A 23164-nucleotide genomic window follows, 5' to 3' on the forward strand; every position below is an offset into this window, starting at 1 on the left:
ATTTAAATGATGCAATTCTGTCCAATATTCACATCTCTTCTCATCATCATCGGAGCAGTCCTCTGGGGCACACACTGCAGCCAGCTGGATTTCAGTCCATCTGTCCTGTAAATCTCTTAATTGTCCTAATTAAGGAGATGAGGAAAAGGGTGAGATCTGATACCTCTGTGGGGCTTTGAGGCAGCTGCCTTTGAGAGCGTCTCCCACCAACAGAGAATCACAGCAGGGCACCAATGATTTTAATGATTTTAAGTCACTTGCCTCAGTAGGGACTACAGATATATATATATATATATATATATATATATATATATATATATATATATATATATATATGATTGAGGTCTTTATGACTTCTTTACTTCCTTTTTTTAGCATTTGGGTCCTCTAAATATATATACTTTGTTGTTTATGTCCATCTGAGGTGCCACACTTCCTGACAAAAACAGGCTAATGGTCTACATTGATGTAAATAGTGCTTGATTGTTGGTTAGCTGTGGTAGCCCATCAGCAAACTGAGGGCTGGCAAAATCCAAAGTTACAGTAAGTTGTGTGACCGTCGTCTGTAAACACAGCTCCACCACATCCCTCCCAATAGTCCTGTCATTTCTGCTCTCCACTTCCGTTTTCAAAGTTTTTGCCTGCTCAGTCTGGCTTTGCTTACTCAAATACCAGTCCCTGTTCCTGTCCTGGTGCTTCCCTGGACGTCAGGGACGTCTCTGTCCGCTTCTCCTTCATTCGTCTCTCGCTTCCTGCTTCCGTCACGCTGATTACACTGTGTGGCACTTATATAAACGGAAGAAAAGAGGCAAGGAAGGTTGTGGGATGCATTCGCTGCGTGTCTTTGATGAGGTCCCTTTGATTGGCCACACAGCCAAAAACCAATTAACCCCCACCCCCCTTCCACCTCCACCCGTACAGCCTCTGGTCTCTTCTTGCCATAAACGTAGACAAATCAGGAGTCAATACACAAAGCGAGGAGAGCTGACACAGAAGAAACGGAAACAGCTGATTTTGCTGACCTGCACTCACTTAGCAGCCTCTGTCATTGCCCTAACAGCTCTGTCACCTCATTCACAACTCAAGCATCCACCTCCTTCTAACGTCTATGACTAAACATCCATTAGGGTAACAGCACAGCTCAACTTATGCAAGTTCTTCAGAGCTGCGTCAGCGGATTCTGCTGAAGGCTTCGTGCTGCAGGTGAGAGATTGAGGGCCGAGGAGGGGACGCATGGTTACAATAACGGCAGCACCGGCAGCGGGGACGGAGAGCTGTAATTAATCATGCAATGTGGTTCTGGCCACATCAAGGCACCAAGAGTCAGGAAATGGAGACTCAGATCAGCCCCACATACACCAAAGGCTGAGCTCCACAGCAGGGGTTGATCTGCAGGCCCTGTTAGCCCAGAAACGGATGCACGGGCCTGGACTTAAGAAGCAGCCAGATGTTGGCCTTTCCAACGCGGCGTATGAAGTCAAGAGAAAGAGAGCAGATGATAGTATTGAACAGGACTGAAATGAAAAGCACCAGAAGTTGAGGTGGAAAAAAAAAAAGGGGGTTAGGGGGACTGAGGTATGGCCTATTTGTTGATGAAAGGACCACTAATTGATTCAAGTCTCTATCTGAACCCCCTGCAAACTGCAGCAGCTCAAAGGAAACTTTTCATCTTGCTGGAGCTGGAACATTCATGTCGGCCAGAAAAGAAAAGACGGCAGTGTTGAAATCCCGGAAGGGAGACCAAAAGGTAAATGAAATAAATAAATAAATGACTAGCTGACAAGAAAATAATAGTCAATTACACCAGAGGAACCAACCTTAACCCTCCTGTTGTCCTCGGGTTAAAATGACCGAGATTTGTATGCGTTTTCCCTATACACAGAAAATGAGGACAACAGGAGGGTAGACGGGAAGCAACACATCTATAATCAGTTACCATTGAGTCATCACCGGGCCAGGCAAAAAAAAAAAACTTAAATGTTATAATAGTGTTCCTCAGCTAAATCAGCTTAATTAAACCCAAGATCTCACCGCCATGCTCTCTTTAACATTAAATATTCTACCTTTTCAGCATACGGTTCTGACACTTGCTTTGTAGTTACTGTGCAGGTTTTGCTAAAACTCGTATAAATGAATATAAACCAGAGTTTTATTACATCTGATGCAGCCAGGAAGACAGATGCCTCTGCCTTATGGCATCCTACAATCAAGAAGGTGTTGAAAGGAACTATGCTATCAACATTTCACAATATACTGGGGATTTGTGCAAATATTTGGTAGGTATTTATGAGGACATCATAAACTCAGGTTTTAGGACTCAAGATCAGGGGCTTAAGCCACATGTAAGACGTACATTTAAAGGAAGACGGTCCATTTATGTCAAACATGTTGAATCGTGAGACTGATGCTAACTCAGGCTTTGTACATATTCTTATATTTGACAGATAATGGGCTGCACAGTTGTCATGAAATTGCCCCAAACCACAACAAAGGTTTCATATGTAACCCACTAAGGACTGATGATGCATTTTCAGGATCTTACCTGAAGCACTTTTCAGCTAACAGGTTAAGCTCAGATTTCCATAATTTTGCAGATTTGCATATGTGTGTGTGTTAATTTTAAATTAAGAATCCATTCTTAGTCTTGAAAAGTGTCTTGTTAATTGTTATGTAAGTTTAAAAAAAAAAAAAAAAGCTTAGACAGGAAAATAAATCTAAGGTGATGATCATGTTATGGTTGATAGATAATCTTAGTCCAGCCCGTTTTGCTGAGTCAAACCTTTGACCCAACCATGTTCTGCTGAATCAAACCCAGTTCATATTTCACTTTAGGATGTAAAGTAATTCAGATTGTATTGTTTTTAACCCAGGAGTTTTTAAAGTGTAAGGCATTAGATTGACTGCAATCAAAATAATTGAGCAAAATATCTAACAGAATGAGATTAAAGCAACAGAAGACAAAATAAAAAAACACAACCCACTAAAAATATAAATAGACAAATAACCTTTATATCACATAAATAGCTCCTTGGAGACTTTTAAACCTTTTTATTCATATCCACGTAAACGCATACCCGTGCATAGTTAACACATAATTACAAAAAACTGTATAATTGCATGTGTTATTTCTAACTAACTGCACATGTAAAGCGAGTACATAGTACAGTCTTATCATAGTATGTTACTGTTGAGCAGATTTTGAGCTAAATGGCAAATTTGAACCTTCTTGGAGGTCTAAGTTTCCATAGAAACACACTAGACTTTAGGTTGATGTAGCGAGTTTATCAAAGGCTGAAAAAAAAAAATTGCATTTGGCAGCCAGTTATTGAGGACAGAAATAGCTATACTGACAGGCTTGTTGCTTCCCTTTGCACACCCATAATCCTTAATGCTTGCAGATATTTCCATAAACGTTCGAACATCCAAAACCATATCTTGCACGATTCATATCACACGTCACCTCTCATTCAGACTGCATTAAGTGTCAGGGCTTTGAACAGAGGCATGGCTCTTAATCTGCTTAAATTTGCTGCCTTTCTCTGCAATAACACCACTGACTTTTGCCTTTTTTTTTTTTAAAGATACCTGCCCAGAGGCTAAGTTCTGGTAAGGAGAGGCGTCAGATTGGAGGCGCTCCATCGTCCTGGCAGCTGAACACAGTGGAAGTCTTGGATGTGTTCAGGGGATTGGGCCAGCTGAGCTCTGCCATGGAAGACAAGTAGCTGGCGCTGCTGAATGGGAGAAAGAGTGGCGGGATGGAGGGAGACAGTGGAGAGAAAGGGGGGCTGAGATGAGGAGGTAATCACATCAGGGGATTAGTGGCTGTTATTAATGGGGGGATTCGTCTCTCTGCTGTCACTCTCACTCTAATGCACACACAAACCTGCAAAATCTACTTTTATGATCTTCATCTATCTATCTATCTATCTATCTATCTATCTATCTATCTATCTATCTATCTATCTATCTATCTATCTGAAAGTAATTTGATTACTCTTCTTACTCGTCCAAACTCTGGCCGATGGCAATGCATTCTGATTTTGGTTTGTAATATTCTTGCTACCTACTTCATGAGGGAGAAAAATGAGCCGCTCCGGTGTGTCTGTGTGCGCTCGTGCTGGCATGCCACCCCCTTGAAAGATGGCCGTTCAGTGGCGAACAAACAAGACATTTGTCTAAAGTCTTGCATCACCTCGGGGAAGAATCTGTGGAAATGTGCTGTGCCAGGTTATCGCTCGCTGTTATTTTCAGCCTCCCTGTGACGCACGGGAGACCAACTTTGCAGTGAAATTTGTGAAGAAGAAATGAACATAAAAATTGGCACGTGCCGTTTGTGTCGCATGCCCTGAGACATAATCCGACGCGTGCCTGAGGAGTTTTCCTAACCCGAGCAGCCATGCAACACGTTTGATTCCAACATTTTACTGCAAGGACTGCGGTGTTGTTCTCTCTCGCTAAATGAGTTCATGCATGCAGATTTACTGGTAAATGCTCACCAGGAATTTTTTTTATGAAACATATTTTGCTACAAATTTACCTGCACCACTGGTAAAGAAGTTTGAAAAAAAAAAAGGAAAACAAATTAATAGCTTATTATTCTAAGGTCACTTCTCTGAAAACATTACCCAAAAATGTAATTAATTAGATTATATAAGACAGGGTTACAAAAAAATTTTTTTTGAAAATAGTTTATCTTTTGACAACTGATTTATTACAAACATTCACTACTGAATCCAAAAATAACATCCATTTGTATCAATCAGGTCACGTTTTTATGCTAAGTTAATTTTTAAATCTGAGTTTTTTGTCTAAATGGATTATTATGGATAATTACATTTTTTTACATTATCGGTTGATTTTTAGTAATATTTCTCATCCGAATTAGATTTTTAAGATATCAATTGTTTTCTAACACAATCAGCATATTGGTGACAAGTTCTGCGTAGTTGCTGGCCTTGGTATTGCCAAGAAAGTTCTTCACGACCAAAACAAAAGCCTTCCACGCTTCCAGTTCCATTACATTCATTGATTTTTCGAAATCTGAGTCTCTGATAAGCTGACGGATTTGAGGGCCGTCAAAGATGCCAGCTTTCAACTTCTCTATGGTCAATCCTGGAAAAGCCTGGCACAAGTAAGTGAAGCAGCCACCATTCTTGTCCAGAGCTTTGGTGAACTGTTTGATCAAGCCGAGCTTGATGTGCAGCGGTGGGAAGAGTATCCTGTCTCTGTCCACCAGAGGGTTGTTGATGACGTTCTTTACTCTGCAAGGCACCAATTCCTCCCACACAGGCCAGTTCCTCCTCGTGTAATGCTGATCTCTGTCCCTACTGTCCCACATGCACAGAAAGCATGGGTACTTCGTGAACCCGGACTGCTGTCCTAACAAAAAGTTAACCATTTTCAGGTCAACACAAATGAACCACTCATGCTGATCATAACGAATTTTCTCCAGCACATACTTCACAGCTTCATACTTCTCCTTTAGTGTAGTCGAGTGAGCGAGGGGTACAGAGGCAAACAGGTTGCCGTTGTGCAGCAGAACACATTTCAGCGATCGCTTGGAGCTGAAATGGAGCACCCATTAACTTGTAGTCTGAATAAGTAAGTAATTTCATTTCTAGAACGTGAAATAAATAAAATTGAAATGAAATAAAAAATGCATGTAAACAGAATTGTAAAAAATCAAGATTTGCCTATGGTTCAAAAAGTTGACCTGATGGAGCAAAACGAATGTGATTTTTGGATTCAGCTCATCGAAATACTACTAAGTCAGCTGAAAAAACTTAGACAATTTTTTTTGTGTTGACCTGTGAAGTGGGAGACAAAATTACTATATTTTAGTAAAGTCCCCACACGCATAATTGTTGATTGGTTTTCTCTCACAGTAATACTTTGTGCAACCCCGTTTTTCTAATATGGCAACACTAATTCTTCACCTACGTCTTTTTAAAATGTGGGAACAAAGCAAAAGGGATCTTTTCACAGTATCTCACCGTGGAACAATCTCTGAATTGAGATTTTTGAATAAATATTTAGAGGTCACCAATTTTTTTTTACTTCCAAAATAAAAAAACATTCTACATTTTAACAACATCACTAATGTTTTTATAAGAGAAGCAGGCCCACAGCATCACAAATCCACCGCTGCACTGATACCAGTAGAGTTAAGCTGAATAAATTAATGTTTGTGACAGAAGAGTAGAAAACGTTGTTTTTAGCATCCGTCCCAAACGTCTCTGTGGTATCCGCTCAGCGTCCGAGATCAAGATGACCATAGATCCTCTTCCAGATTTGTAGGCAGTGATCAAAATAAACAGGACTTTCTGTGACATCATATTTATAAGCAATGGAGGCAAAAAGTTATGAATGAGTTTGTTCTTTAAAATTAAACTTAAAGCAACAATGTATAAAATTTTTTTAAAAATACTCAAATGATCTTTATTTTATACAAAGTGGTAGTACAAGCAATTCTGCTACCACTGATTTAAAAGAACCAAATTAGTTATTTCTTATGGGTTTTTGCTGCCCCTTAATAAATTCATTCAAATAAAAGGTTGGATTTTTCTAAAAGCTTCCATGTCAATTTCTGCTACAGCCATTAAAATATATTTTTTTCATATTCTTTTACACATCTCCACAGAGTAGTAAAGGAACGCAGAAGGTGCTGGACAACAAATCAAACACGGGTTTAGAATAAAAATATTTCCAAACTATGTGTATGTGCGATATGTTATTTCTTACACATCGCCTTAAGAGTCGATGTGTAAGCAATAACTTGTTTTTTTTTCTTCCAGCAATGTACAAATATAGTTTCTCAGTTGTTACAATCCAGATTTTTATGTGTAGGTCATAAAATCCAAGGCTCATTTCTCTGAAAACTCAAAAGCAGACGCATGATGCAGCTAACAGAGACTTTTCTCTGAAAAGATGTAAGGGCCGGGGCTAAAGAGGCACATTTGCAGACTCTTTCATCAGGGAGATTTCGCCTCAGTCTCCCAGTGAGCTGCAAAGACACCAGTGTCCCACCGTGAGCCGCCGCGCAGTTTCATCATCTGAATCGAGTTTCACAGCAGTAGCGAGAGAACCGAAGTCCCCAAGCTCCATCACTTCACCCGTAGACCCAGGAGGGGCAGTAGCATGTCAGAAAAGCTCAGGGGTGAGACAAATAAGTAAACAGACTGAATCCACGTGCAGAGCGAGGAGAGCTGGACGGATGGATGGGGGAGAGGCAGTCAGCCGTTCCTCATGGCCAAGCAGTAAAAATATCCTCTGTGCTTATTGTTTCTTCTTTGCTTCCTTTTTCACAGTCTGACTTTCGGTGAAGCAGAGTAGCTCAACTTGTGTATGAACTTTGTTCACAGGTGTTGGACATACTTACCTAAACACAATGCATTGGTGGTTCTCTAAATACTTTCACGATGTCATATCACGACCACGAGCTCCGAGGTATTTCACTGGGACTTTATAGAATCACACAGAGAAGCCAGTAGCAAAGAAACTTTTACAAACATGAAAATGAAAAATGTGTGGTTTGGATTTGTATCCAGCAGCAATTTCAGATGGTAGCCAGAGGTATTTTTGTTTTTACTCATGAAGATAATGAATCCCCCCGCCCCCCAGTCACCATTGCAAAATAGCTAAACTCTTTCTTAATTGGACAAAGTGAACATCAACCTTCAAATCTTACCACAAATTCCCAATTGTCTTTTATATCTGGACATGACAGGGCAAAACTAATGCATGAAAATGTTTGATTGTTTTGATTGTACTCCAGTTGTATTTTTAGACTCACTGGCTTTCTGGAAGTTGAACCTCTGTCCCAGTCTTTAATCTTTTGCATCATCCTGCAGGTTCTACCAGGATTGTCCTGCATGTCCTGCATGTCCTGCGTTATTATCAGGTCAACTGATTCTTCCACCTGAGCTGTGGATGTCTACAGCTCTTCCAGTGCTCTTGGACGTTCCTTAGTCAATCAGTCTGTAGTTGTGCCAGCTAGTTAAACTGGATTTTATTTGACTGAATAGAAATGCACAAAAATATATATATTTTTTCATATTTCATGGCAAAGGTTACAATCTGGTTCTGTTTTATTTCCATTTCACAATTTTTCTCCCATTTAATGTTAGTTGTTGTACCGTGACAAAATGTGAAGAAGCTCATGATATTTTACCTCTGCAAGCTTCTCTAAATTGGTACATTGTTGAACTCATCACCAAAAGTGTGAACAATGTAAATAAAAGTGTAGCAGCTGCTTGTTTGAACACAATTGTGACTTTTTAGGTTGGTCTCTGAGAACAGAAAGAGTCGAGGGCCCCGTGGGGATAGACCCCCCCCACGCACACACACACACACACACACACACACACCCTCATATGTCAATCTGTCTGTCAGCTCTGTGCTCATAATCACATCCCAACCCCTCCTGTTCCCAGGCACACAGCACCCCTACTTTGCTTCACTGTAAGGGGAAAAATGAGAGATCCCCCTCCCAAACGCTCTCTAAGATTAAGGATTTGTGTTTTACATGTGTTATCGTTGCTTCCCTTCATTATCCCCCTGCTTTTGTCTCAGCTTCCTCGTCTAATTAGAATCTTGTCCCTTTCATTCTCCCATTTGCCTTTCTTCCACCTGTGAGAGCAAGAAGTAGAGGAGGAGAAGGAAGAAAAGAAGGAGGAAAACGAAGGAAGGAACGGGTGGAGGAAAGATGAAAAGCGCGCAACACATAGAGCGAGTGGCGGAGCGTTGTGGAACGCTGCGTCTGAGGGGAAGATGAAGGCGATTGTCACGTCTCATCACGCGAAGCTGCGCGTACACACACACACACGCACGCACACAACCTGGCTGTGCCGCAGCAGAGACACACGGTCCCGCTGAGCCGAGCTTTGAAAAGAAGAAAGCGCAAAGAGAATGAAAAAGAAGAAAGAAGAACAAGCGAGAAGAAGCCACCGTGTTGGATGTTTCATTTTGACCCATATTTGTCCTGACACATAAATCAAACAGGCGCTGAGGAGCCCAGTGCTGCTGTCACAACGGGGTGTTGGAAAACATATCTGAGCAGATCCACACGAATGCACACACTCCTGGTGGCATGAACAGCAATTAGGAAGAGCAAATAATAAGAACAATAGAAAATATACATGTTAGAGCAAGTTAACGCAGAAACGTCGGCTTCTCTAACAAGCATGAAATCCTTCCCTTTCCTGTTCCCTGCTCCACCCCTGCCCTTCCTTTCCATTCTCTTCTGCCTCCAGAGGAGTTCGGCGCTCTCTGTGCCTCCTCTGGCCCACAGCGTGGCCTCCTTGGCTGTTTATGAGCAAGGTGAGGACAGGCTGGCGCTTCGCCTCAGAGTGTGGTCAGGCTGTGTTTACGTCTGTCTGGCCCTGGAGCCTGGGACATGGAGCTGTGCACTGGCACATCCTGGACATCACACAAAGCTCTGCTGATGTAGCGTGAGGAGGAACCCTCTCAGACGCTGCAGGACGGACTAATAAATAACCCAGAGTTGTACTTTTCAGACTTTATAGCACACCGTTCACACCCCTTGAACTTTCTTAAATTTGACCAGGACCACAAACTTCAATGTGTTTTAAGGCAAAGCTATATGACAGATGAACATAAAGTAGTGCATAAACGTGATGTTGTGGAAAAATAATACGTGCTTTTAAAAGTGTCGAGTGCATTTAAATGTATTCCTCTTGAGCCCATACTTAGTTGAGGGACTTTTTGCTGCAGTTCTAACCTGCAGGTTCTTTGAGGGTGTGTCACTATCAGCACATCTGGAGAACAAAATGCTTTTCCCTATTCTTCTTTCCAAAAATAATTCAAATTCAGTCGTTCTGGATAGAGAAAGCTTCAGATTCTCAATTGGATGCATGTTTGAAATTTGACTGGAATTGAACATTTGGATGGATTGATGCCCTTTTAGATGTAGCTCTGATTGTTTATTTGGAGTTCTGATAGTTCTGCTTTTGCAGTTTCTACCGGCTGTATGTTCAAGCATTGCTCTGTTTTCCCACCTCTGTGTGTGGATTCACAGGGATAGTGTGTTCAGGACAATCTGAAGTACAAGCGTTGCATTTTGGAACTAGGTCAAAAGGTTATATGTCACTCACAGCTGACAGGTAATTTCCTTTTAAATGTCTCCTCCTCAAATAATGTGATGGAAACTTCAAATGGGGCTTCTTATAGTTATAATTCAACAATAACGTGTCAACGGATTCTACAGATTTATACATCTGAGGCTTAGATTTCTATATCTCCTCTAGAGTCACAATGAAGAAGTTTATTGTTGTAATAAAATTGTGCAAAAGTCAATAGACGCTCCTCTACAAATACTCTACATGTTCTCTAGCATGTACTAGTAGCTATATTTGACATTGAGCTTATCAGTTAGCAAATCGTGCCTGTGTTCATTCTCTGGAAGTAGAGGAAGTGCAGGGTGCCATTCTCGGATCAAAGCTCCAACATCAGAGGAACGCAGCAAATGGAGTCATCAACAACTAGCTTATTGTTAACTTTTTTAGATTTTCTCCAATGCAGAGAAGAACATTTTATTTTGCTCAACTTACAGCTAAATCGCTTGTAATTGTTTACCCTAAAAATAATACTTAACATTTTACCACTAAAATTAGCCCAAGTGACCTGCAGGAGTCTGTCCCTTTACACAACCAGTTCACTCTCCTGCTATGATTGCTTTGTTGCTTTATTGCCCTTTAACAATCAGCATGCTCCAAACTCTTTCTAAACTTCCCTGCATCTTCTGAGACAGAAGCACGAGGAACTTGTGTTGTTTCTCTGATTGAACGGCTGTCAGTTAGCTCTTGGCATTTGCTCGTCTGAGATATGTTTAACATGACTAATCTGCTAAAAGCAGCCGAGAAGGGAGAGAACTGAAAAGCCGCGGCTGTGGAACACGACAAACAGCGTGATCTGCCTTTTGTTTTCAGCAGCTGATGAATATGCATGTGGCCCTGGGAGTGACTGAGTCTGGGGTGGGATGGGGGGGAAGGGCTCAGAAGAGCATGTTCAACAATAGAATTACATCTCTGACATGCATCCACCGCAAGGCTGGGATTAAGCACAACACGGAAAGTGAAAAAAAAGGGGGAAAAAAGGGAAGAAGAAAAAGGATGGAGATGGAGAGTGAAGTGATAAAGGAAAGTTCCGCTGCTTATCTATTGAAGAAGAGGAGGCCTCGGGGAGGAGAGGAATGGAGAGCGAGATGGGGAGGAAGGTTGTGGTGACAATGAGAGGAGCGAAACAGGAAGAGGAGCAGGAGATGGGGAGCAGGTCGTCAATCCAAAGTGCTTAATTTCTTTTGCTGTTAGTGAATCATCACAGGGATGATCCAACAGTGGATCAAAAGGAGAAGCAGGGGAACGGGGGAAAAAAAAAGATTAATGCAGCAGAACAAAGGCGCAGTCCCTTCAAGATGATCACAACTCCTCTTTTTCTGTCCTACTCTACCTCCTTCTCATTTTTCACCCTATTAAATGGTCCCGGTTCAATTTATCATAAAGAGACAAACAGGAAAACTCAAACAACTTCAATTAGAAAAAAAAAAAAAAAAAAACTTGAATATTTCTGGTCAATCTAATGTCTCCAAAATCATCCTGAATGGAAAAATTGGGGAAATTCTACCATCTGTCATGGAATGTCAGCAGCTTCCCTTGAGGCTTTCAGCAAACCGCTTGTTTAGTCTGCGCTGCCCAAACTTGAACAGTTTTGATGAAAAGCACACAGATTCAGCACTATGGACGTCCAGGCGGCGTGTCCGTTTTTGTTTTGAATCCCTCGACCCGCTCAAACTGTGTTCGTGTTTATGGCGAAGCTGTGATCTGAAACCATGCAATCGTTCCCCCTGAGCAGTGTGGGTCGGTGTTGGTGTCTGAAGGGTTTTCATAAGGTATTGTTATTGGCCCAGGGCTGCTGCTCCTTCTGTGTTTGTGCCACTGAGAGAAGAGTGTTAGAGGCCATATTTCAGGAGTGTCATCACTGTGGTGCGAGTCTCCAGCTCAGGAGGAGCTTGGATGAACAAACTGTTTGTGTGTGCAGGAAAGTTTGAGGGGTGGAATGGGCAGTTCTTCAACGTACATGGCAATAATGGAAGAAAAATCCTGAGGCTCCAAAAGACTTAAGGTTTGGGGCAAAGGTTCACCTTCCAGCAGCAAAATGACCCTGAATGTATATCCAGAGATATATGGATTGGCTCAAAGGATATTCCTGTGTTAGAAACCGATCTCCAGACCTCAGTTAAATCAAAAATTGATGAGTCCAGATGAGCTATTTGACTTGTCTGGACTCAAGTAGGTGAGTCTATGTGAATGACAAATGCCATTCATACAGATTTTTGTCTGTAAATATGCTTGAAAATCATAAAAATCTACTTTCCTTCCACCTTAAAATTAGCCACTACTTTGACTTGCTTTATCCTTTGAGATAGACCAAAGTTTGTCCATGCAATATAAAAAAAAATTGAAAGGACTTCGCTGCAAATAATGAGGCACCCTCATAGTTTGTTTTTTTTTTCTGGAAAAACAGATAAATTATGTCTCAATAACATTTAAACCCCTTTTCTACATTTCATTGCATCCCTTGCAGTTTTTTCCTTCTCTGTTTTCCTCCCCCTCTCTGTCACTATGTTTGTCACACTGCCCAAACTGCCTCAACACCCACTCAGTTCACCAAAAAGCCTCCTTATTCCTCATACCTGCCTGTCGACTCCCGATTGCAGACAGAGGCTGGTGTGAGGCTGTTTCAATGAGAGTGTCTGAGCTGTAAGTCCCTATCTCATGACTTCTCCCCTTTCCTCACCACCAGATAAAACAGGATGACCTGAAGACTGAAAAGTCAAGCAGTGTCCAGCCAAGCTCACGGTTGGTTGACAGTCAATATTGACCCTAGGCTAAGTGTCTCTCGGTGGAAACGAGGAATGACCCCTCTCCCTTTTTGTCACCTGGACTCAGACACACACACACACCCCCTCCCCCCCCTCCCCCCCCCACACACACACATATATAGAAGAGCAAGATGTCGGCAGCGGTTTGACCCGTCCGCTGACCCCAGTCTGGGTATTTTCTCATCCACCTGCTGGTTAAGAACAGGCTACAGGAAGGTGCGAATCTGTTCCCACCTCTGTGAGCCAGCAGTGGGTGATGGATGGGAGTGAGATGTTGTCACTGATGCTTCAATTTGAAGGTGCATTGTTAACTGCTCCTTGCCAAGCGACAAGGAAGCAAATCATCAGACTCGGGTTTTTCAATAAACGTTCGGTTTAAGCAGTGTGTGTTGTTGCAAAGAAAAAAGGAGACGGCAGAAAAGGATTGCAAGGTGCATGCTTCCATGTAGCAGTGTGAAGCCGTGCACTTGCCGCTGTGTGTTTGTCAGCACAAACACCTAACATTGAAGGAGACAAGCTGCCTCCTGACAGTTATTTGCTAGTTTTGGTCTCTGGGTACTCTGTCTAACTTTCTGTCTCTCTTCCTCCCCCCCAAATTACCCCTGGAGGACTGAGAGAAGGTAAACACAACCAATGAGAAAAGCATGGTGACACTCAGCTTGTTATTGTGAGAACTCTCCATCTTTTTCCTCCTCTGTGACTCGGATTTCCTTCTCCCTCTCAAGCTTCAACCTGCGCAATGCCATGGAAAAGTATTTGCTCCCTTAAATTATTTCTGTTTTTGCCTCACTTCCCAGCCTGTGAGGCCCCATACGGGATAAAAGAGGACAACGGTATGGGTCCCAGGAGGTTTTGTCCATGATTTCCATGGTGGTGCTACATTTCTGGTTTCTCATTTCTGTGAACAACATCCATGCAAGTGATTATCTAGAACTCCCCTTTTCCTACATTTTCAATTGTTTTTGTCACATTGATCAAGATATATCTATGGGTGGAAAAGTCTAAAACTCCACAACATTTAAGCATAAGTTTGTTGTATAAGCCTTAACATGCAAAATGCTTGAGCAGGTTGTACTGTATGTATAGTTTCCTCAAGGAGATTGTAATTGTTCTGCAGCGCTATCTTCTCATGTCAATGACAGACCAGTGACATGGTCCGTCAACGCATTACAATAAAACTGTAAATCATGTCCAATCTTTTGCCATCGATCTCCCACATTTACAATTTTTAACACTTGTCATCAAACATCAGCCATAGTTTACAACAGAACATCCTTCCAGAGTACACTGCTATATTGACAACGTGACTCAAAGACCGATGGCCCCAACATATTGACACAGAGGTTTACTTTTGTTTTTCTTAAGTATTTTAAACAAGAGACTGGCTTTTGCAGGTGTTCTGCTTTTTGTACGAATTGTTTTAAAAGAATGCACTTACTGTTTCGCAAATGTCAAGAATGAGTCGAGGAATGTACCAAAGCGACTGAGAAAAAGTGTAAAAGAAAAAGAGGCTTATAAACATCTGTGTGTGTGTGCGTGTGCGCGTGTGCGTGTGTATGTGTGTGTGTGTGTGTGTGTGTGTGTGTGTGCGTGTGTGTGTGTGTGTGTGTGTGTGCATGCAATTAATTTATGTAGGCTAATATGTTCCTTTGTGAAAGAAAATAAAACTGAAATGGAACTTTTCAGTAATATCCTGGTTTATTTCATAAATAGGTTTGTAAAGGTTAGTTAGTTAGTTAGTTAGTTAGTTAGTTAGTTAGTTAGTTAGTTAGATAGATAGATAGATAGATAGATAGATAGATAGATAGATAGATAGATAGATAGATAGATAGATAGATAGATAGATAGATAGATAGATAGATAGATAGATAGATAGATAGATAGATAGATAGATAGATAGATAGATAGATAGATAGATAGATAGATAGATAGATAGATAGATAGATAGATAGATAGATAGATAGATAGATAGATAGATAGATAGATATCTGAGTTTGCTATAGCTACACATGTGTCACGTTTCAGTGACTACAGAAACCATAATCACAGACATCTTTGCTTTTCATCAAGGCCCCTAATTTTCACTGTTCACTTCTTATAAATCCACCCACATCTGAGTTTCTCTCAGCACACCTGCATTCAATATGAGCTCTCTCAACTCTCCACACTGCACACTGACGCACACGTTTTGCTCTACCTGCTCATGTGGTGCTAACTGCCCCCCCGGCCTCGTCACCGCTCTGTGTCATATGTCCACTGACAGGCATGAGCCCCCCCCGCCATCCAGCGACCCACACGGCTTTCTTTCATCCAACCTGCAGTTTCACTGCAACAGGAAATCCTGAACATTTTACATTTCCTTCAGTTGTGCAGCAGATGTGCTTGGGCTCAAAGCAAAGAGAGAGGTTGAGCTGGAAGTGCTCTCAGTCAGCCAATGAAAAAGCAGCTCGCGACCAGGCCACATTCCTGTGCTTCTTCTTTTCTCTTCATGTTAACTCACGTCTGTTCACTTCCGCTCTGCTGCATCCCCAAGGTGACGGCTGGCTTCTGCTGCTGCGGCTCATGCCTAAAGGCTACACGGCGAATGGGCCCGCTGTCCTCGGAGGTTTGTGACCAGAGGCCATCTGTCCCCATTGATTCGGACCAAACCTCTGCGGCATGTTTCTTTGATGAGCTCTGTCTGATTGAGTTAGCATGAGTTACACTCCGTCTTGATCAAAACTTATTCCCAATTCCAGGGAGAGAGAGCAGAGAAACACTGATGAGGAGGAACTAAATGAACCTTACTGAAGACAGACTTTTCAGTCATACACAACCCACGTAGCTTTCTATTTGCCAAATACAGCATGTTTCAGTGTCCCAAAGGACTTAAAAAAACAACTTGAAAGCAACGCAGTCACACTACACTTAAAATATCATTTGTTTACATCCTCCTCCAAAAAGTCCCAGTGTCCTGGAATGTGAAGGAAAAGCAATCCGAAGCCCCAGTGTGTTTGCAACCCTATAAATAAAGGTGGTGGTGGGGAGTGCGGTTGACCATAATTACACAGGCCCTGTTAAAGTTGGGCTGCGCTCTCTTTCTGTCTGACTCCGCGTCCAGTTAGCATTCATGGCTACTCCCATCCACATACAAACACGTTCACAGGCGGTGCACACATTCACACAAACACATGCAGACAGGATCTGGGTCAAAAGTTTTGTTTTCTACATCTGTCTGGACTTTTAATGCCTTCTGACGTTCACAGTCTATTACATAATTTAAGTGTTTAAACAAACATAATTGTGTTGGCTTTTTCTTTTCTCTGGGAGACTTGTTTAAACTGCCATTCGATCTATTTTTTATACATCTATGATGAATAAGATGCCTTTTTTTTATACGAGACCTGTGCACTTATCCACAGCAGGGACAGCACGACCTCTGGATGACCTCAGTTTCCAAAGATTTTGTAAAACAATACAGGGTTACTACACATCATGTCAAACATGCACTCATTTCCACCTTTTTGCAGACAGCAAAACTTTAAATCACCTAATGCAAAAAAGTTTTCAATTAAGTTATCTTCAAATACAGAATCTGCAACAAATTTGACTCGACGGAAGGACGGACGGAAGAGTGCATGGACCTTTCCAGGCTACTTATGAATACATTTTATTTTCTCATCTTCATAAAAGCCGCTCTCTGTCAGTCCTGATTACAGCGACAAGTCAGCTTTTAGTCCCTTACACGACGTGTATTTCCATCCCTGGGGTGTGCATGCTCACATGCTAAATCTCCATCTGGCTGCTGCGAAATAAAGTTCACAGCATTGGAGTCGAGATGTAAACACACATTCACACACTGTTCTCTTTCTCGCTAAGCTGCAGAGACAGACATTTACCAAACTGTGCTGTATGTCGCGTATCTGTACCAGCCAAAAGTGGTCCGATGGTGAGTGTGTGTGCGCGCGTGAGATCATGCACCTGCATGTGTGCAAATGTATCTAAGTTCACACAGGCAGAACCACGTACACACACCAGCCAAGACTTTTCCTTTGGCTGCCAGAATAACGGAGAAAATTCTATACAAATTCTCAGCAGCGCGGTACAGTTTGTTCCAAAGCACTTGTCTCAGCGTAGAAATCACAGCCAGGCAGCCAACTATAGCTGGTTCGCTCTATTACTGCCAAGAGGAAACATATCCAAAAGTTTTAATACCTTGTTTTCACACAAGCAGTTTTTTATTCCAGCTCATAAAAGCCAAATGACAAAAACAATAGTATGTACAAGAAAAACAGCTCATTTTTGGTGTAAGCTGAAGTCTCCTCAAACTGATTATTAGAACCAGTCAGTGGTCCACATTTCCCCACCCTCGTTGTCCTCCTGTGGTTTGGCACTGGGAGCGTGCAGACTGGGCAAGCTGCGCAGAATGGCCGCGGTTTGATGTCTTAATGTTGTTTGTCTGCGTTGTACGAGATGGGTTAAGAAAAAAAAAAGCTTTAAAACCGAGCCAAACGTAAAACACTTTGCTGGTCACACCTTTGGCTTTACTTTAAGATTCTTGCACACTGAATGCTTGCGATAAGAGAGGATGGAAATAGCAGAGGAGTGTTAGGTTAGTGTGATCACTCTTCCCTCCTCGTTCTGGTCCATTTTTCTCAGAGATACCGTAGAGCAGAAAGGCAGTAATGTACTTTAATGCACCTCTACATGATAAAAGTTGGCTGTCTGCTGCTACATTCCCCCTCTGCCGCTCTCTCTGTTGCACACACACACACACACACGCATCTCTGACTCTTATGCACCGCTGTGCCTCGTAGCATTAAACATTAAGGAGAAACAAATGAAAGGCTCTTTTAAAAGCTTTAACCAATAGGCTTTTACAAGCCGACTGGCTGCATTTGAATAAAAACAAAGACTAAAGTGGTCTAGACAGCAGGAAATCCAACTTTGAAAGAATACTACTACTGAAGTTAAATGGTTTCCCCCTTTGGTGGCGGCGAATGCATTGCATTGTACCACATATATACTCATTTGGTTTATTGCTGGAAGAAATTGAATTGGTGCCACAGAGATGCAATATTCAGATCTTAAGGGGGTTGGAGGAGAGTGGCTGGTTGGCCATAAAGACAAATGAGTAAGGGATGGGGATCTTGTGGAGTTTTTGATGAACAGTTATGTATCATCGCATAACATAAACTGTCTCCAGCACTCAAAATCAACTCTGGCTATCACAAACAAGGACAGGGACACTATTCACAAAGGGAATGTGGACAGCTATAACATTTTTTTTTCTGGGTTTGGACTTAGAAATGACATTAGCGTTAGGGGGCAAGTCATATTTCTACACATCATCCCCAGTGTGAAACATTTTGCTAAGTTTGGGAAGTTGAAAGCATGTTAAGATTACTAAAGAAAATCCCAAGTTTTCAACAACAAACCCTTTCTCATCCACCATTCAAAAGTAAGATGAGTGTAAAACAGTGTAGGTTTGCAGGACAGCAGTCATAAAGGACATGATAGCTCTGTTTGAGCTGCAGAGATGCAAATTTCGGATGGTCGAATGTGAGCACAACTGTTACCCCTAAAATCTGGTTTGCTTGAAAGAGTGAAAAGACAAGTGTCATAAGATCTTTATCACAAGCCATGTAGACTACGCAGCAAACATGCGGTAGATTAAGTCCGATTGGGTTCTACCGAAATGAAGCAGTTCAGACTACGTGGAAAAGGCTATGTGTGACAGAAAACCAAATACATTGACGTTTGTGGTTATAACGTAACAGACTATGAAACGCTTCAGTGGATATAAATGCCTTTGCAGGAGACCGTAGATCTTGACGGATTGTTTTCTATCATTGCATAACATAAACTGTCTCTGACATTAAGTCCAGTTATTAGAAAAAGGAGAGGTGACAAATTTCACAAAGGAAATGTGACCAGCTATGAAATTCCTCTGCGATTTGAGCTTGGAAATAGTATTAGTGTCAGATGCTTTTCTCTCTCCATCCATCTTTCTGTCTCTCTCTGTGGCTATCCGTCTGTTTCTTGCAGGTGTCCTCTAGGTGTCACTAGAGATGTTCATGGGGCAGGCCAGAGGAGGCTGACTTATTAGGAGTGTGTAGAGGAGCGTGTCCACGTGCGAGACTTTGGAAGAAAAGGAAGCTGCAGCCTCTCCGTGCACTGACAGCCTCAATCCAGTTGCCGTGGTGATATCCTCTCCCAGGTGCATCGGTCTCTCTCTGCCTCTCTCTCTAGCTAACGCACACGCGCGCGCGTGCAGGAATACACACCTCCACTTCCTCACATACCTCGACACCAACAGCTGGCTGTTTGCGCCCTTCCCTCCAGCAGCTCAGACAGCCATCATTAGCACGCAGTGTCCCTGCGCTGCGCTGTCCCTCTCCTCTCCGTTCCCTGCACCGCACACCATGCACCCTGCTTTTCCGCAGGTGTCCTACCCATTCCACCCCCTACCCACTCACCCACCCACCACGTACTCGCTAATGAGAGTGAAAATGAGAACAATGGGGAGAGGAGCGCGGGGCCCGCCAGCTCATCTGGGCTCCGTTGATCTTGTTAATTGCGTCCGTGGACGCGCTCCGCTCCCTTTGAAGTGTGTCTGAAGAGCCCGCTTCAGAGACTGGCAATTACCGCACATCATGTAATTGCTGCAAGACAGGCAGCCATATGAGAGAATTCATGTTACTGTATGGGTGCGTCAGGGGCGTGTGAGTGTACATCTTGGCAATGTGTGTGCTTGTGTGTGTGTGTGTGTGTGTGTGTGTGTGTGTGTGTGTGTGTGTGTGTGTGTGTGTGTGTGTGTGTGTGTGTGTGTGTGTGTGTGTGTGTGTGTGTCTAAGACGGAGAGGAAAAGAGCTGATGGAGATGCTTTCCAAGGTGTTGAAGCAGCTCAACCAACGTCCTGTCAAACCGCAACACCTTCAGAACAAAAATCCTAACAGCTTTGATGCTACAGACAGCTGCATTTTGCAAAATGACTGCTAACTACTTTGTTAAAATCAATTTGCACAGATCAAAAGATATTCTTCCTGTTTGGAAATCAGTTAACAATTTCTCTCTCTCTCGTATAGCCAAGTGTCTTGGCTGTGGTTTCAGGAGGACGTCTATGTCCTGTTTACATCCTCAGATTCTGTTCATGCAGAGTGTGTTTTGAGGTCAGTAGTGTGCTGTGTTACTTTGAAGCAGAAGTCTCGTTGTCTTCAAAGACTATGTAAAGTCCCTTTTTGTGGGTTTCACTGCTGTAACACACTAAGCTGCTGTAGTTTTCTTTTGTTATGTCAGCAGGTTTCCACAAACTATCAAGGCATCTTTTTCAGCATTGATGCGTCAGATTAGTGAGACGACATTCTCAGACTTCAGACTTCTGCATCAGTGAGCAGAAATGTCCAGTCAACACAGAAGGTAGCAAATTATCTGGCACAAATACAAGTTCATAAAAAAAGGATGTATGTGATCATGTGTCCAGTGAGGAGAAAAGCAGAAAAAAAAATCCTGTTTGGAGACCTAGCAAACAGGTACCCTACAGAGTTAAAAGTGCTCCATCTCAAGACTAATTGCCCTTTAACATGTTACTGTGCTAAATAATTGTTATAAAGCTTTATTTAAAATAAGAATGTTTTGGTAGCATTTGAACAGACATAGCTATGTCTGCTTCACACCTGACCAGCAGAGGCTTTTATCAACAATATATATTATCCATAGTGTGCAATGGGCTGTATCCTCAGGTTTAGGTTATTCCTTCTCTTAAATCCAAGGTTTAAATTGTTTTATGATCATTGGCAATTATCATAAAACAACAAAACAGCTGATTTGTTGTGGTATTTCACCTTCAATATTTTTAAACTATGTCCAACAATTCATTGTCATTAAATATATATTTTCATATGTTAGAACTTAAGTTAAAAAAAATTAGTGAATACAAAATAAATGCACGTTGAAATAAATCATTGAAAATTTTGATATATATATTTATATATATAAATTGTAAAGTATAACATATTGTTCATGATTTTATATATCATTTTAGAACATATTGTTCACAATATATTCATTGGTTTGTCGTAATTTTGGAGAGTTAAAAGAGCTAAAATCTTATAAATGAAACTGTTAAATACATATTCATATATGTGGACATTCACTAGATGCATAATGAGTTACAAAATGTTGAAATAAATATATATTATTTCACCAATATTTTCTCAGCAATGTCTTAATTTCACTTTGGCACATTTGGCTCAATTTAATAAAAAAATAAATAAACTAAGGACTTATTGCCAAAATCAATGAATAAATAATTACAATTGAGAACAAATGTACCATAATATGTACTTAATTAATCACAAAATCCAACTCACTCATTTTAAATCAACTCTAACTGTAAAACAGCCTGATGGGTATATTGATACTAGACAGACTTCTTTATGAGCACAGACAAGAAATTAATTGCCTGTCTTCATCTCTCTCACAATTAAATCAAGGACAAATGAAATGCTTCCCTCTCACCAAAGACTTTCTGTTTTCTTCACTCATGCTTATCTGGATTTTCCAACACTGGTCTGCTTAATACAATAGATAAGACATAGGCTGTGACAGGAAGAAACAGACAGAAATTAAATATCTGGAGTCAAGACCCAAATCACATTTTCACATGGTATATTTATCAACTGGATACTGGAAAACAATCTACAGTTCACTTAAAAAAATGTGTTTTACTTTGCCATGCAACTGACACAAACTGCATAGTTGTAAAGTGAAAGAACAACTATACATGGTCGTGGCATTGCTTTTACATTTATCTCACATGAGTCAATACTTTGTAGAATCATATACGTATCTGTACAATCACAGCTGCACGTCTCTTTTGGAGTTTGTCTCCACCAGTTTTACACTTAGATGAAATTCAAATCTTTGCAAAATAGCTCGACCTGAGTCAGACTGAATGGCAAATGTCTATGCGAGTCCCTTCAGCTCTGAACGGTCACAGAAAAACATCCTCACAGAATGATGCTGCCACCACCGTTTGTCTCCAGGGGTGTGTGATATTAACATTTTAATTAGCAAAGAATCTTTAACAACCCATTTCAGCCCATTTCACAATCCATCCATCCATCCATCCATCCATCCATCCATCCATCCATCCATCCATCCATCCATCCATCCATCCATCCATCCATCCATCCATCCATCCATCCATCCATCCATCCATCCATCCATCCATCCATCCATCCATCCATCCATCCATCCATCCATCCATCATCCATCCATCCATCCATCCATCCATCCATCCATCCATCCATCCATCCATCCATCCATCCATCCATCCATCCATCCATCCATCCATCCATCCATCCATCCATCCATCCATCCATCCATCCATCCATCCATCCATCCATCCATCCATCCATCCCAAGATTCAATAAAATAAACACGGACTCTGTTGTTTGAAAGAAGCGATTGATGGAAACTGCCAGCCTGCTCTGAGCTGCAGAGCCTCTCACATGCCTTCCCTTTTGCCATAATTTCAGATAATGTAACAGTTTTATGCCACTGTGCTTTGAGTCAGATACAGATATAGCGAGGCAACCCTTTGCTCCCACTCCCACGTCTGAAGCTGAAAGTGGTACAGATTAAATGCACCACTCGGGGCTAACTACAACTGCAGCATAAATACTGACTGAAATGCTGATATGGTAGCAGGCATGGATTTGTCTCCCTGTGATGTGGGATAGACCCAACTGTGAGCATTTTCAAATGCGTACACACACACACACACCAAAAAAAAGAAAAGAGAGGCATGTTGCATGTGACCCCATGCGCATTAAGCCTGTTAATAAAAGTAAGCCTACAATATCCTCATTCTCTTTCCTCTCATTTTGTAGGGACAAAAGCAGGACATTATTGTACGAAAATGCTCCACCTTTTTATGAATAAAAATTGAGAAACACTCCTCCTTGTCCATAGATGCAAACAAATAAAAACAGACATGCCTGTCCTGTTGTGCTGTTGCAAATAAAACCAGGCGATCACCTTAATCTCTTTGCTTTATCCTCCTGACACCAGGAATATACACAGACTCTAATCCAGATACATCAGTATGCTCCAACACGTTTAACAGAACATTTATGGAGACAGACCACTAACAGGGCGGGGAGAAACTGTCTTTCCCTACAAATTTTCACAGCTTATGAGGAAAACCACCTCGTGTCACTGTCAGAGTGACAACAGCGCTGAATAAAGAGAGAAGACAGAAGACAGCAGACTTGGCCAATT

Source organism: Poecilia reticulata, chromosome 10 (genome assembly GCF_904066995.2).
Source record: "Poecilia reticulata chromosome 10, P_reticulata-male-v2, whole genome shotgun sequence".
Lineage (NCBI taxonomy): Eukaryota > Metazoa > Chordata > Actinopteri > Cyprinodontiformes > Poeciliidae > Poecilia > Poecilia reticulata.